The 14,043-nt window shown below is 43.9% G+C and overlaps 1 long non-coding RNA gene across 3 annotated transcripts in view; it reads left to right on the top strand.

The window, feature by feature from the left end:
- Window positions 1-14,043, top strand: part of LOC137657687 (uncharacterized) — a 46,203-nt gene that overhangs the window by 14,906 nt on the left and 17,254 nt on the right. For all 3 annotated transcript variants that reach the window (XR_011047187.1, XR_011047188.1, XR_011047186.1), the window contains 2 exons: window positions 1,886-2,230; window positions 13,656-13,785. This is a non-coding gene — a long non-coding RNA (uncharacterized lncRNA). The remainder of the gene's footprint in view (window positions 1-1,885; window positions 2,231-13,655; window positions 13,786-14,043) is intronic.

The following is a 14,043-nucleotide window of genomic DNA, read 5'->3' as shown; positions in this document are numbered from 1 at the left end:
TTCATGGAGGCAGCACAACTGTTCCCACACAACACGAACCTCCATATTAACAGTGGCAACATCTTCTGGGACTACTTTCGGTTTTATTATAGTTATTAGCGGAGAAGCTCGTTCCTCTCAGGCGTCTCCACAAGTGATCACTCTAGTCGTGTTTGAAGCGTCATTAGCTGGCATTTAGAAGTTCCCCATGCCATCTGGTTTTGCTTGAACAAGAACTTTGGATGATCTAGCATGGTGGTTGAATTACAGAATCTTTGTTGGGGGAAACTTCTCGCCTCCTGAAATGCTACTATGCACAAAATTATCCAAGGAGGAATGGGACTCAAACCTAAGGAGCCTGTCTGTCTTGAGGATATGGTTGGAAGAAATGCACTTACATAATAAATTTCTGGAAATGCATGCGGGATTGCTAGTTTTACAAGTTTCCCAACAGAGTTTGATTAAGCACTTCTGGACATTTGGTGGTGTGGCCTAGAAGTCAGCAAGGTTCATCCAGACAAGAGGAAAGTTTTGAGTAGACACAGTATAGGATCAGAAGTAATCCCTACGTCCTTAAGTGGCAAAAAGTCATCTTTCTCTTTGGCAATATCAATAGATTGACATGCTTTCCAATACCAAATTCAATAGCAGCATTTGAGAATGCCTTCCAACACCCCTGTTATTATCTAGATGCATACATCATAACACCCATTTGATTCACAGATTACTCAACTTATGGTTAAGGAATGGCATTCGCATCAGCTGATTTCCTAGTCTATCTTCATCAAAGATACTTCTCAATCTCATCTGCGAAAGGCTATAACTCTGCCTGGAACCGGTTTTTCAGCCAAGACCTTAGAACTTTGCTCTACCTGGGAATTGTCAACTCTCGAGTTACTTCAGTCTTGCCCCCCTCAGGAACTCAAGCAGCGAAATGGAATATCTATAGAGTCCTTAGGTGTCTCATGCGTGCCCACATACATTAATCCCATAAGACAGGTATCAGATAGGGATTGACCATCAAGATGGTCCTCCTTGCCTTAGCGAAGCGAGGAGGCGATGAGCATGACTTTACCTGTGTTACTAATTAGTCTGAAGGATGGAATAAGGTTTTCATCATCTTTGTTCGTTTATTACCAGGACCTAGAACCCAGGCGTTCACAACTTCGAGTCCTTCTTCATCTCTTCTCTACAAAAAGCAACAAATGAGGATCAAGATGACTTGCTACTCTGCCCTTTGAGGATACTACGGCACTTCCTAGGAGAATTTGTTCCTCCAATTAACCTGTTCTCTACTTGCAGTGCTTCATCTGGAGTAGTGTTATTGGTGCACATCATGCATTGCACTATAGATACTGTATTACTCATGTGGTCATTGGAGTGTTCCTGAGACACCCTTAGCTGTACAGTACCTCATTTTTAGCCCTCTAGTTTACTATGTTCTTAGTTTTCTATTTACTACTTGCTGTCCAAATTCTTAAACATTTACTTCAAGGTCCAACAGCAGGTTTTAACCCCCATGGTGCTCAGTGGCTTCCGCTAACACTGATTTTGTTAGATATTTTATATATAATCAAATGTGTGATGGTCATTGTACTGTACTGTATATGCTGAATGAAAATTAACATTAAGAATACAGTAATTCTTTACTATATTAAATTTACCATTTTATGTGAATGCCCAATTAGTCTGAGTGCGAATAAAAGAAGGGAGTGTATAAAATTCTTCTGGTTTTCTTGTATATTTTTTGGTGAAATCTACTTTGCATGTAGTATACTGTACTGTGCATTTGTAAATACTTGTTGATCTATAGTCAAGCTTTTTAAAACTACTATGGTATTTTCCAAATTATTATTCTATAACTGTTACAATTCTCACAGACATTAATTGATTATGACATTTTCAGGTGCAGTGTGGTGACAAATTCAGCCGATTCTTCTACATCTAGGAAACAGGAACAAGGTTTTAAATGATGTACCTTATTTTGCAAGCTATCATTTGTTCAAGTTGGTTCATCTCGCTTTGGCTGCCCACAAAGCTAAGAGGATCCCCAAGTCGTTCAGAAGAAAATTCCCATGCATGAGGAAGAAATTACCTGGGGCATAATGGAAGCAAGGGTTGTAGAAAAGAGGATTTTGAGCAGAGAAGAGAGAGAAGATATGTCTTGACTGTCCATAATTTGTGCATTTTGCATTTATTGACTTTGGGAATGGTAAAATCCATACACATGATTCTGACCCATATTATGCTGGTAAGTGAAATCAATTTCCTTCGATTCTGTGCTTCAGTTTCCTTTTATAATTTATTATAGGTAATAACTGGAAAAATTTGAACCAAAATATTTCAATCTTTAACAGAAAGAATGGCTAGATATATTAAAGCAATTTCATTTAAATTTGTTCTTACACAGATGCAAACCCTCATCCTTTAATAGGAGTATGACTTCAGCAAAGCTAGAGCTTGGCTTTAAAAATTTATAACTTTGATGGTTGCTAGCAGGTTAGCCCCACACACTTGTGTTGACTCACTGAGAAGCCACTTTAACTTCAGCCACCAAGTTGTATAGACATGTGCAAGGTATCCCAAACTTTCCTCTTTTATTTTATCTTTTTTAAGACTGACTGCTATGAACGAATCAAGTTTAGAAATCATGTGTAGGCATGTGGTCTTGCTGAGGAGATTCCTGCCCGCTGTGCGGAACCTTTATAAGCAAGTTGGTCGTGGATCCCCGTTTGTTGTGCCCTTCCTGTAGGGGTCATAACTACTTACGGCCATACCCGTGACAGGAATATAAGGAGTGGTAATCCTCCTAGTTGCAGGATTATGGCAGGAATAGATTCTTCGCCTTGTGGTTTTCCTCGAAATCAAAGAAATCTGCGGGATCTCTCTGTTCTCTCCCCTGGTACTGTTGCTTCTGATCCTCCGCTGTCGGTCTCCTCCAAGGGGATGGCAATGAAGGACAATGATATTGATTTAACCTTAGGGCAAGCCCATACCGAGTCGACTTTTGCCTACTTCCACTGGAGGATATTTCGTCAAAGGAATGACTCCTGCGAACCCTGGCACCTTTTAGGGCAAAGTCTTCTCCTCACGGGTCTCTTTCCATTGGACTGACCTGTCCATCCTGTTCAGCTACCCTGCAGGCGCAGTTGATCACTAGTCCTCTCCTTTAGAGGCACCATCACTTTGGACATGGCATCTTTAGGTAAGGGAAGGGAGCATCTACAGCCTCCTCTGCCTTCCAGTCCATTCCCTATGACGATGACATTGGTGCAATGGCTTCACCTAGTTATACTGGTTTTAAGACAACGTAATAGAGATTTCCTTCAACGCAGTTTTTCTACTATTTGGAAGCATGAAACGATTTATCATTTTCACTCCTAGGAATCCAGTCTCTGTAGCTAACAAGAGGTGTAATGTATTACTTCCTCCTCCCAAGTGGTGAAGAGACTTTTGACTTTGTGGGATACCGTAATGATCGACCTCTTTGTGACGAGATACAAGAAGTTTGATCGACATATTTGCGATGACTCTACAAGAAGCTCCCTATTTACTACTCATCCGCTCCAGATTAGGCAGCGGCATTAAAGGACACATTTTAACATTCGTGGGACAGCATAGACATCTCTGTTTTTCTGCCGTTTTACCTGATTGGAAGGGTGGTGAACAGGATACTGTCTACCCCAAACCTCAAGATGACATCAGTAGCCCCCAAGCAACCTCAAGCGAAATGGATCCTAATACTTATGACCAAGAGTTACCCATTTGGTCCAACTTGCTGTGGTAGGCCTACCTGCAGAGGAACCACAACTTGGTGACATCCATCACTTGACAAATGGAGGATATCTAGCATCTCCTCTGAACGGAAAGGCTTTTTGCAAAGCACAGTGCAGATGTCTGGATACCTTAGAAAGTCTTCCACATCAGTCTAGTAAGTAAAAGGGGTCATCTGTGATTGGTGCCATAGAAGGGGTACTTCTGTCAGATCCTTTATTCAACTGATTGCAGACTTACTTTTGTTTCTGTGCAGAGAGAAGCTCCTCTCAGTGTCGCAGTAAAAGGCTATCGCTCGGACTTGAGCCAAGTCTTCAGACTTAAAACATAATCTGTCTTAGTCTTATAAGTTAGCAGTGGTCAAGAAGAGCATTGAGCAGTCTTGCCTTCTAAGAGAACTGAGACCCCCAACTTGAACATGGCCAGAGAGCTGAGGTTAGTGTAAAGGACCCTCTACAAACCTTTAAAGCAGGTATACTACAAGGACCCAACTCTCAAGATGGTCTTCTCGTTAACCTTAGCCTCTACAAAGAGTATTGGAGACCTCCATGTCTTATCATATCTACTTGATCATTCTGAGGGGTGGAGTAAGGGGTTGCTCTCATTGGTTCCAGAGTTTGTGGTGAAAACTTTTAATCCAGCTGTAATCGAAATGAGATTTGAATCTTTTTCCATCTTGCTTGGTGAAGCAACAGAAAATACAGATTTAATTCTTTGCACTACGACGCTACTTGAAGCAGATGCAACCTTTCAGTGGCTACTCAAGAGAGTCAGTAGGGTTCCAGGGCTTCCCCGCTATCTGCCAGGAACTATAGTTACATCGTCATGAGTTTTAAGAGCTGATGTCCAGCTTCAATGCAATCACACTCCAATTCAAGACTCTAGTTTGTATATTTAGGAAAAATACAAATTACTTTAAAAATTTGTGATATTTACTGAAATGACACAGTGAATATCTCACATTTTGATTTGGTAATGGTCATGTGGTAAGTAGGCATTATATAATCAGCCTTTTGGGTGGTAACCATTGTTTGTGCTCAATGAAGATTTGAATATTTGAATGTCTGAATTTTGTCAAGGGATTTCCATTACTTCTAATTTTAATGCTTTTTATATCTAAATTTTCTGGCAGTGTAGGAATCTTTGTTGTTGATTAATGCAGTCTGGATATTCACATATCAGTACCTTGATATTGAAGAGGTTGAGGCCCTTAATCTACTAAGTTGCTGAATAAATGAGTGTAATGTGTTTAAACTAAAGCCAGGATTATGCCATTAAAATTTTAGTATCAATTCTTCATTGCAAACAGATATAATGAATAAAACCTATGCTTATCATTTGTGAATATACTAAACTATCTAAGGAATTATATATATATTTTTTTTAAGGAGTATAAATTTCATAAAAGGTCATGAGGTTCGGTCAAAACCATTGCAACCAAGATCTCAACAAGGGATATCGGGTGAAGGTCATAATTTGTCCTGCTGCTTGTTTATCTGAAGCAAGGTCCTGGAATGTGCTCAACTCCCTATCACACTGAAGATATATCAGTGGCCCTCTTACATTTAGAATATACAGTATTGAAGTGGGCATGCTTCTTCCTCAATTGATTTGAAACTGCCAAAGGCTTATAGTTGCTATTAAAACATAGACTAGTGGCTAATATCCCAGATACTTTTATTACAATTGGGGGAAGGGTTTTGACAGACCCCTCTTAACGCTTCCTTAAAATGTATCATATCATTAGTAAACACTTGATAAAAAGGATTTTAGGTGTCAGCTACCTCTTTACCACAAATTGGCTAGACAGGACTCCCTGCAGAAAAGTGAAAGTGTACAATTAAGATTTAGGAATAAAAGTTTGAAAGTATTAGGAATTGCTTTGTCTAATGTGTTCAAGATGAAGTGTCCGAGGAGTATGGCTGGTGTATCTCGAGTAGATTGGGTTAGGAATGAAGTAGTGAGGGTGTGAATGGGTATGAGAAATGCGTTGGCAGCTAGAGTGGATATGAATGTGTTGAGGTGGTTTGGCCATGTAGAAAAAATAGAAAATGACTGAAGGTGATGATGAATACAAAAGGAAGGCCAAGGTTTTGGGTGGATGGATGAAGTGAAGAAAGCTCTAGGTGATAGGAGGATAGATGAGAAGGGCAAGAGCATATTACAAATAGGAAGGAATGGAGAATGATTGTGATGCAGTACCGGTAGGCCCTGCTGCTGCCTCCGGTTGGATTGGTGACCACTGAGGTAGCAGGAGTAAGGGATTCAGCATATGAAGCTTCAGTGTGGTGGATGATAGGGGAGGGTGGGCTGTGGTACTCTACCAGTACAATCCAAACTCAGCTGGAACCTTTTCAGGTTGGGAGGAGTGAAGAGAAGAAAAGTTCCCCCCCCTTTTTTTTTTCCATTGCCTACCCCTCAGAATTGGGGGAAGTGCCTTGGCAAATAGAGTATCGAAAATATGCGATAGGATTGCTCTCAATATTTGACAGCTTTTTTTTTCTGAATTGGTGCATTATTAAAGGATCTTAACAGCTTTGATTTACTGCCATTCTGGCAACTTTACCATTTCTCTGTCCAATCTCTAAACCTTGGCAAAATTTCATATTTTTACCCCAAGGTGTGAAATGGCCCCCAGTGGCCTCAGTGCTATACCACTAATTTATCTTACTAAAGATGCAGTTTAAATATATGTTTTAATCAAGTGGAATTTAATATCAACTTTAAGGTACTTTTATTCCGAACATGGCATCTTTGTTAACAATATGTTTTGAAAAGTATATTGTGTGTGTGCTTCAGCAGTACTTTTTTTATATAATGAAGATTAGTTTAGATTATTTCATACTGAATAATGTATTTAGGGTACTCGGGCCTTACTTGTATTTGATTGATCATACAGTATATTTATAGGTGTGTATATTTAATTGTTGTTCCTGACTTTAACATACAATTTTCAATATTAAACTTACCCGATAATCATGTAGCTGTCAACTCCGTTGCCCGACAGAATTCTATGGAGGGATACGCCAGCTATCACAATACTAGAAGGGGGTGTACTTACCAGCGCCACCTGTGGCCAGGTACTATAGTACTTCTTGTTGACACCTCCTCAATTATTCCTCTGTCGTGCTTCCGGCAAGACGTTCTGGGATACGCTTATGATCTTCGAGTTTGTTCACGGCTAATTGGTGAAGTATTCTCTCAGATTTCGGCTGTCGCTTTACTGGAAACCTTCTTATATTAGCTAGATAGCTTTTATATAGTCCTGATTAACGGTTAACGATCTTTTGCTTGATTTTGGAAACCCCTTTGGCTAACTCTTTGGATTCAAGATGTCTGACATTTCGCAAGCCCCCTCCCATAGACGATGTAGGTCTTGCAATAGGCGTATTCCGAAGGCCTCGGTAGATCCTCACACCGCTTGTTCTGACAGTAGGGACAGGCCCTGTCAGTTAGAAAATCGATGTGAGGAATGCGCCGGACTTTCGGAACTGGAATTTGTCCGTCTTTTAAAATATTCATCTAAGTTAGAGAGAGGTAGAGTTAGGAGGAGTTCTTCTCACTCTTCACTGTTTTCCTCACCTCATGATCCCCTTCCTTTTCCTACCCCTGTAGTGGCTACCCCCGAACCTACTGTTTGCCCTCCGCCTGATATGTCTGTTGTTTTGCGTGCTATTCAGGCCTTAGGCGATAAAGTAGAGTCAGTGGTAAGTGACCATAAGTCTCTGATGGCCGAAGTCAAGGAACTTAAGGTCAAGAGTGCAGTGGGTGGAATTAGTGCCAGTGCTGTGACGAGTGCTAGTGTCAGTGCAGTGCCAAGTGCTAGTGTCAGTGCCAGTGTGGTGCGTGAGGATACTTCTGTGCGAGCCAGTCGTCCTCCCAGTCCGGGACCTCTTGCAAGCTCCCAAGCCCAGGGGAGAAGCAATGTCGAAGGGCATAAGGGTTCGGCAGGCCTTGTTAGGCGCACAGAAGTATCCTCGGTGGTTGCGGGCGTGTCTTCCAAAGACCGTCACTCCCACCTGCAGACGATTGAGCCCGTCTTTTTCTCGTCCGCTGATCATCTGTCAGGGAAGAAACGTTGGTCTCAGGTCTCGAGACCACTTAAACGCAGAGTCCAGTCCGCGAGTGCTCAGCCAGGTTGCAGTCATTGGCTCAGCTCTGACTCGCCGCAGTCATCTGTCGACTGCACTCCGCCCAAGAGGAGTAAGGTTCTGCCACAACAGAGCTCGACTGTTAAGGCTTTACCTCAGCCTACTGTAGTTTCTGCCGACCCTAAGTGGACTCTACTACAGTCCATGCAAGCACAGCTTTCGGACTTGATGCGTGAGTGTCGGGCTGAGAGTGTTGCGCCTCCGCCTCCGCCTACACTCCCTCCGCCTGCGCTCGCTCCGCCTGCGCTTGCTCCGCCTGATCGCAGTACCACCTGCCAGGCGTACGATGTTGAGCCACGGTCTGAGTTTGCTGTTCCCAGTGGTGTTCAGCCTCCGCCTTCTTTAAGGCAACCTTTGCTATGGGATCAGGAGGATTATACCTCTCTTCCTCCGCCTCCCCTTGCTGCTCCACCAGTGGTGCAACTCTCGGCTGAGGTACAACAACCTCTCCCGTCCATGAGTCAGTCTCCTCAGCTCTCGCTGCAGCGAGCTCAACCATCCACAAGGCAAGCTCCACTACACCTTGGCCTTGCGCCTCAGGAGCCTCAGCTTGCGAGACATTTACCTTGTTCTGCGCAGCCTCAACCTCATCACGCTCCGCTCACACCACAGGAACAGGAACTTGCTACTCCGCTTCCACCAACCGCTCAGCAAGCGCAACCCTTGGGTTCAACCACTCATGCTAGGAGTCAGCCTCCTCCACCCATGCGCCTTCCTTCTGCTTCGTCTGTTATTCAGCCTTTGCAGTCTGAGCCTCAGGTTCTCCCTCAACAGTTACTTGAAGAGGAAACCACTATTATTGTTCCTACTCGTTCTGACTCTGCTGTTCAGCATTCTTGTCCGATTTCTTCGCTACACTCTGGTGATGAGGCGTCTGATGATGAGGAGGCACACCTGGATCCCTCGTCAGACGTGGATGAATCCAAGCTTTCTCCACAGTCTATTGACTTTCGTAAGGTCTTGGCTCTGCTTAGGGAGGTTTACCCAGACCACTTTGTCTCTGCTATTCCCCGCTCTCCGCCATCTGAGTTTTCGCTGGGCATACAACAAGCTAAGTCCTCCTATACTAAGCTAGTCCTAGCAAGGTCCTCTAAGAGAGCATTAAGGATCTTAGGGGAGTGGCTGCAGACTAAGCAACACCTTGGCAAAACTTCTTTCATGTTCCCGCCGACTAAGCTCACTTCGAAAGCGAGCGTTTGGTATGCCACAGGAAAAGCACCAGGCTTGGGAGTACCTGCCTCTGCCCAGGCTGACTTCTCAAGTCTGGTAGACTCGCCTCGGAGAACTGCAATGAGGCGCTCTAAGGTTTGCTGGACCTTCTCAGACCTTGATCACTTACTGAAAGGACTGTTTAGAGCATTTGAGATGTTCAACTTTCTTGACTGGTGCCTGGGGGCCCTCAGCAAGAAGACCTCTCCTGCGGACAAGGATTCTGCCATGCTATTAATGTCCTGCATGGATAAGGCCATTAGGGATGGATCTGGTGAGCTTGCGTCGATGTTTGTATCAGGGGTTTTGAAGAAAAGGGAACAGCTGTGTACCTTCCTTTCCTCCAGCATTACACCTTGCCAAAGGTCACAACTCCTTTTTGCTCCGCTCTCGAAGTTCCTCTTCCCCGAAGAGCTGGTTAAGGACTTGTCTGCTGCCCTGATACAAAAGGACACACACGATCTTGTAGCCTCATCGGCTCGTAAGTCTAAGGTTGCTACCTCAGTCCCCAAGACTTATCGCTCCCCAGTGGCTGATACCCCTGCTACGAGGTTCATACCGCCCTTTCGTGGTAGAGCCCCCAGCCGAGGAAGCTCCCGTCCAGACTCTTACAGGAGCAAGTCCAGGAAAGGCTCCAGGACATCTAAAGGAAAAAACTGACTCTCCGCATCTCCAGACAGCAGTAGGAGCCAGACTCAAGATCTTCTGGCGAGCCTGGGAGAAGAGAGGTGCAGACGCCCAGTCTGTCAGTTGGCTGAGGAACGGTTACAGGATTCCATTCTGCCTCAAACCACCTCTGACCACATCGCCCATCAACCTCTCTCCCAACTACAAAGAAGAGGACAAGAGGCTAGCATTGCACCAGGAGGTGTCGCTACTTGTGCAGAAGAAGGCAGTGGTTATAGTCCGGGACCATCAATCCCCGGGCTTCTACAACCGTCTCTTTCTTGTGGCCAAGAAGACAGGAGGTTGGAGACCGGTGCTGGACGTCAGCGCACTCAACGCGTATGTCACCAAGCAGACGTTCACGATGGAGACGACGAAGTCGGTCTTAGCAGCGGTCAGGCAGGAGGACTGGATGGTTTCGTTGGACTTAAAAGATGCCTACTTTCACGTTCCTATTCATCCAGACTCCCAACCTTTCCTGAGATTCGTTTTCGGAAAGGTTGTCTACCAATTCCAAGCCCTGTGTTTTGGCCTAAGCACAGCTCCTATGGTCTTTACTCATCTGATGAGGAATATAGCAAAATTCCTACACTTATCGGACATCAGAGCCTCCCTCTACTTAGACGACTGGCTGTTGAGAGCCTCCACGAGTCGTCGCTGTCTGGAGAATCTCAATTGGACTTTAGACTTAATCAGAGAACTGGGTCTATTAGTCAACATAGAAAAGTCTCAACTCATTCCCTCCCAATCCATTGTGTACCTGGGAATGGAGATTCGGAGTCAGGATTTTCGGGTTTTTCCATCGGCCCCCAGGATAAGCCAAGCCCTAGAGTGCATCATGAGCATGCTGAAGAGGAGCAGTTGCTCGGTGAGACAGTGGATGAGTCTCACAGGGACCCTTTCATCACTGGCCCTGTTCGTCGAGCTAGGGAGACTCCACCTCCGCCCTCTTCAATTCCATCTTGCAGCTCATTGGGACAAGGGTTCGAGTCTCGAAGCAGTCTCTATCCCAATCACCCAAGAGATGAAGACCACTCTCCTGTGGTGGAAGCACAACCTCCTTCTCAGGGAGGGTCTATCGTTGGCTATTCAGACCCCCAATCTTCATCTCTTCTCAGATGCATCGGACTCGGGCTGGGGTGCGACCTTGAACGGACGGGAATGCTCGGGAACGTGGAACGAAGAACAGGGATTACTCCACATCAACTGCAAGGAGCTACTAGCAGTTCATTTAGCCCTGTTGAACTTCAAGTCCCTCCTGCTAGGCAAAGTGGTGGAGGTGAACTCAGACAATACCACAGCCTTGGCTTACATCTCCAAGCAAGGAGGGACCCATTCGAGGAGCCTATACGAGATCGCAAGGGACCTCCTCATTTGGTCAAGAGGTCTAAACCTCACTCTGGTCACGAGGTTCATTCAGGGCGATATGAACGTCTCAGCAGATCGCCTAAGCAGAAGGAATCAGGTCATTCCCACGGAATGGACCCTCCACAAGAGTGTGTGCAACAGACTTTGGACCTTGTGGGGTCAACCTACCATAGATCTGTTTGCCACCTCCATAACCAAGAGACTTCCGCTGTACTGTTCCCCTGTTCCAGACCCTGCAGCAGTTCATGTGGATGCTTTTCTACTGAACTGGTCCCATCTCGACCTGTACGCATTCCCACCGTTCAAGATAATAAACAAAGTTCTGCAGAAATTCATCTCGCACGAAGGGACACGGCTGACGCTGGTTGCTCCCCTTTGGCCTGCAAGAGAATGGTTCACAGAGGTACTTCAATGGCTAGTCGACATCCCCAGGACTCTACCTCTAAGAGTGGACCTTCTACGTCAACCTCACGTAGACAGGTTGCACCCAAACCTCCACGCTCTTCGGCTGACTGCCTTCAGACTGTCGAAAGATTCGCTAGAGCTAGAGGCTTTTCGAAGGAGGCAGCCAGTGCGATTGCCAGAGCGAGAAGGGTTTCCACTCGTAGAGTCTACCAGTCTAAGTGGGAGGTCTTCCGAAGCTGGTGTAGAGCCAATTCTATATCCTCTACCAATACCTCTGTGACCCAAATAGCTGACTTCCTTCTACATCTTAGGAATGAGAGATCCCTTTCAGCCCCTACGATTAAAGGGTATAGGAGTATGTTGGCTTCAGTTCTCCGCCACAGAGGTTTGGACCTTTCTTCCAACAAGGACCTTCAAGACATTCTTAAGTCTTTTGAGACGTCTAAAGAGCGTCGTCTATCCACTCCAGGCTGGAACCTAGACGTAGTCTTAAGGTTCCTTATGTCACCTAGGTTCGAACCTCTCCAGTCAGCTTCCTTCAAGGACCTTACCCTCAAGACTCTTTTTCTCGTCTGCCTTGCAACAGCTAAGAGAGTCAGTGAGGTTCATGCCTTCAGCAAGAACATTGGTTTCACGACCGAATCTGCAACATGTTCTTTTCAGCTCGGATTCCTAGCAAAGAACGAACTTCCTTCACGTCCTTGGCCTAGATCGTTTGATATACCTAGCCTCTCCAACATGGTAGGTAACGAACTAGAGAGAGTTCTTTGCCCTGTCAGAGCTCTCAAATTTTATCTTAAGAGGTCTAAACCTCTTCGAGGACAGTCAGAAGCCTTATGGTGTGCCATCAAGAAACCTTCGAGGCCCATGTCCAAGAATGGGGTTTCATATTATATAAGGCTTCTGATTAGAGAAGCCCACTCTCACTTAAAGGAGGAAGACCTTGCATTGCTGAAGGTAAGGACCCACGAAGTAAGAGCCGTAGCTACTTCGATGGCCTTTAATAAAAACCGTTCTCTGCAGAGCATAATGGATGCAACCTATTGGAGGAGCAAGTCAGTGTTTGCATCATTTTATCTTAAAGATGTCCAGTCTCTTTACGAGAACTGCTACACCCTGGGACCATTCGTAGCAGTGAGTGCAGTAGTAGGTGAGGGCTCAGCCACTACATTCCCTTAATCCCATAACCTTTTTTAACCTTTCTCTTGAATGCTTTTATTGTTGTTTTTATGGTTGTTACGGTAGGCTAAGAAGCCTTCCGCATCCTTTTGATTTGGCGGGTGGTCTATTCATTCTTGAGAAGCGCCTGGGTTAGAGGTTTTGTAGAGGTCCTTTAGTAGGGGTTGCAACCCCATATACTTTGGCACCTTTGGGTTGATTCAGCCTCCAAGAGGAACGCTGCGCTCAGTAAGGAAGACGAACTTAAAAAAGAGGCAGAGTAACGGTTCAATTCGACTTCCTTACCAGGTACTTATTATTTCATTGTTATTTGAGATAACTGTTATATGAAATATGGGATACTTAGCTAGCCTTTAATCTTGTACACTGGTTTTCACCCACCCCCCTGGGTGTGAATCAGCTACATGATTATCGGGTAAGTTTAATATTGAAAAATGTTATTTTTATTAGTAAAATAAATTTTTGAATATACTTACCCGATAATCATGATTTAATCGACCCTCCCTTCCTCCCCATAGAGAACCAGTGGACCGAGGAATAATTGAGGAGGTGTCAACAAGAAGTACTTGAGTACCTGGCCACAGGTGGCGCTGGTAAGTACACCCCCTTCTAGTATTGTGATAGCTGGCGTATCCCTCCATAGAATTCTGTCGGGCAACGGAGTTGACAGCTACATGATTATCGGGTAAGTATATTCAAAAATTTATTTTACTAATAAAAATAACATTTTTCAACATTCATGGAAAATTAACTTTATTTACTCAGTCTTTAAGCTTATTTCTTAATGTAAAGTGTTCAGTAGCTTACAGTACAGAATTGGAAAAAATAAAAATTAATTATTCATTTAGATTTACCATTTCTTATGAAAGCCTAAGAAATAGGTGGATAAAGCAAATTACCTAATTTTTGTGATTTGTTTTTCAGATTTTGACTGATTTATCAAAGAAAATTTATGACATTTGTGGTTTTTATATGCAAGTCTCTCTTCTTCTTGATAGAAGATGTTATAATAATTTTTGAGGTAATAAGTTGACACTTCTTTAAATAGGAAAAGGTAAGTATGAAAGTTACTTTTTTTTTATCAAGACTTTATGAAGATATTAATGTTTTTTATAGTGTACTTAGTAATATGCATTTTTCATGTAAAATCTAATCTGTATGTAAAGTTGTTGAAAACTAAAAAGAATGCATGTTTTTAGAAGGCTCTTGATCAGGTATTTTTCAATCTGTAGAAATATGATTTATGAACAGTTTTCATAGTATAGTATTTGCTACTCAAAAAATTATAAATATTGTATTTTTTGAATACATA

The sequence above is a fragment of the Palaemon carinicauda genome, chromosome 18, assembly GCF_036898095.1.
Source record: "Palaemon carinicauda isolate YSFRI2023 chromosome 18, ASM3689809v2, whole genome shotgun sequence".
Taxonomy (NCBI): domain Eukaryota; kingdom Metazoa; phylum Arthropoda; class Malacostraca; order Decapoda; family Palaemonidae; genus Palaemon; species Palaemon carinicauda.
This window is presented reverse-complemented; position numbering and strand designations above follow the sequence as displayed.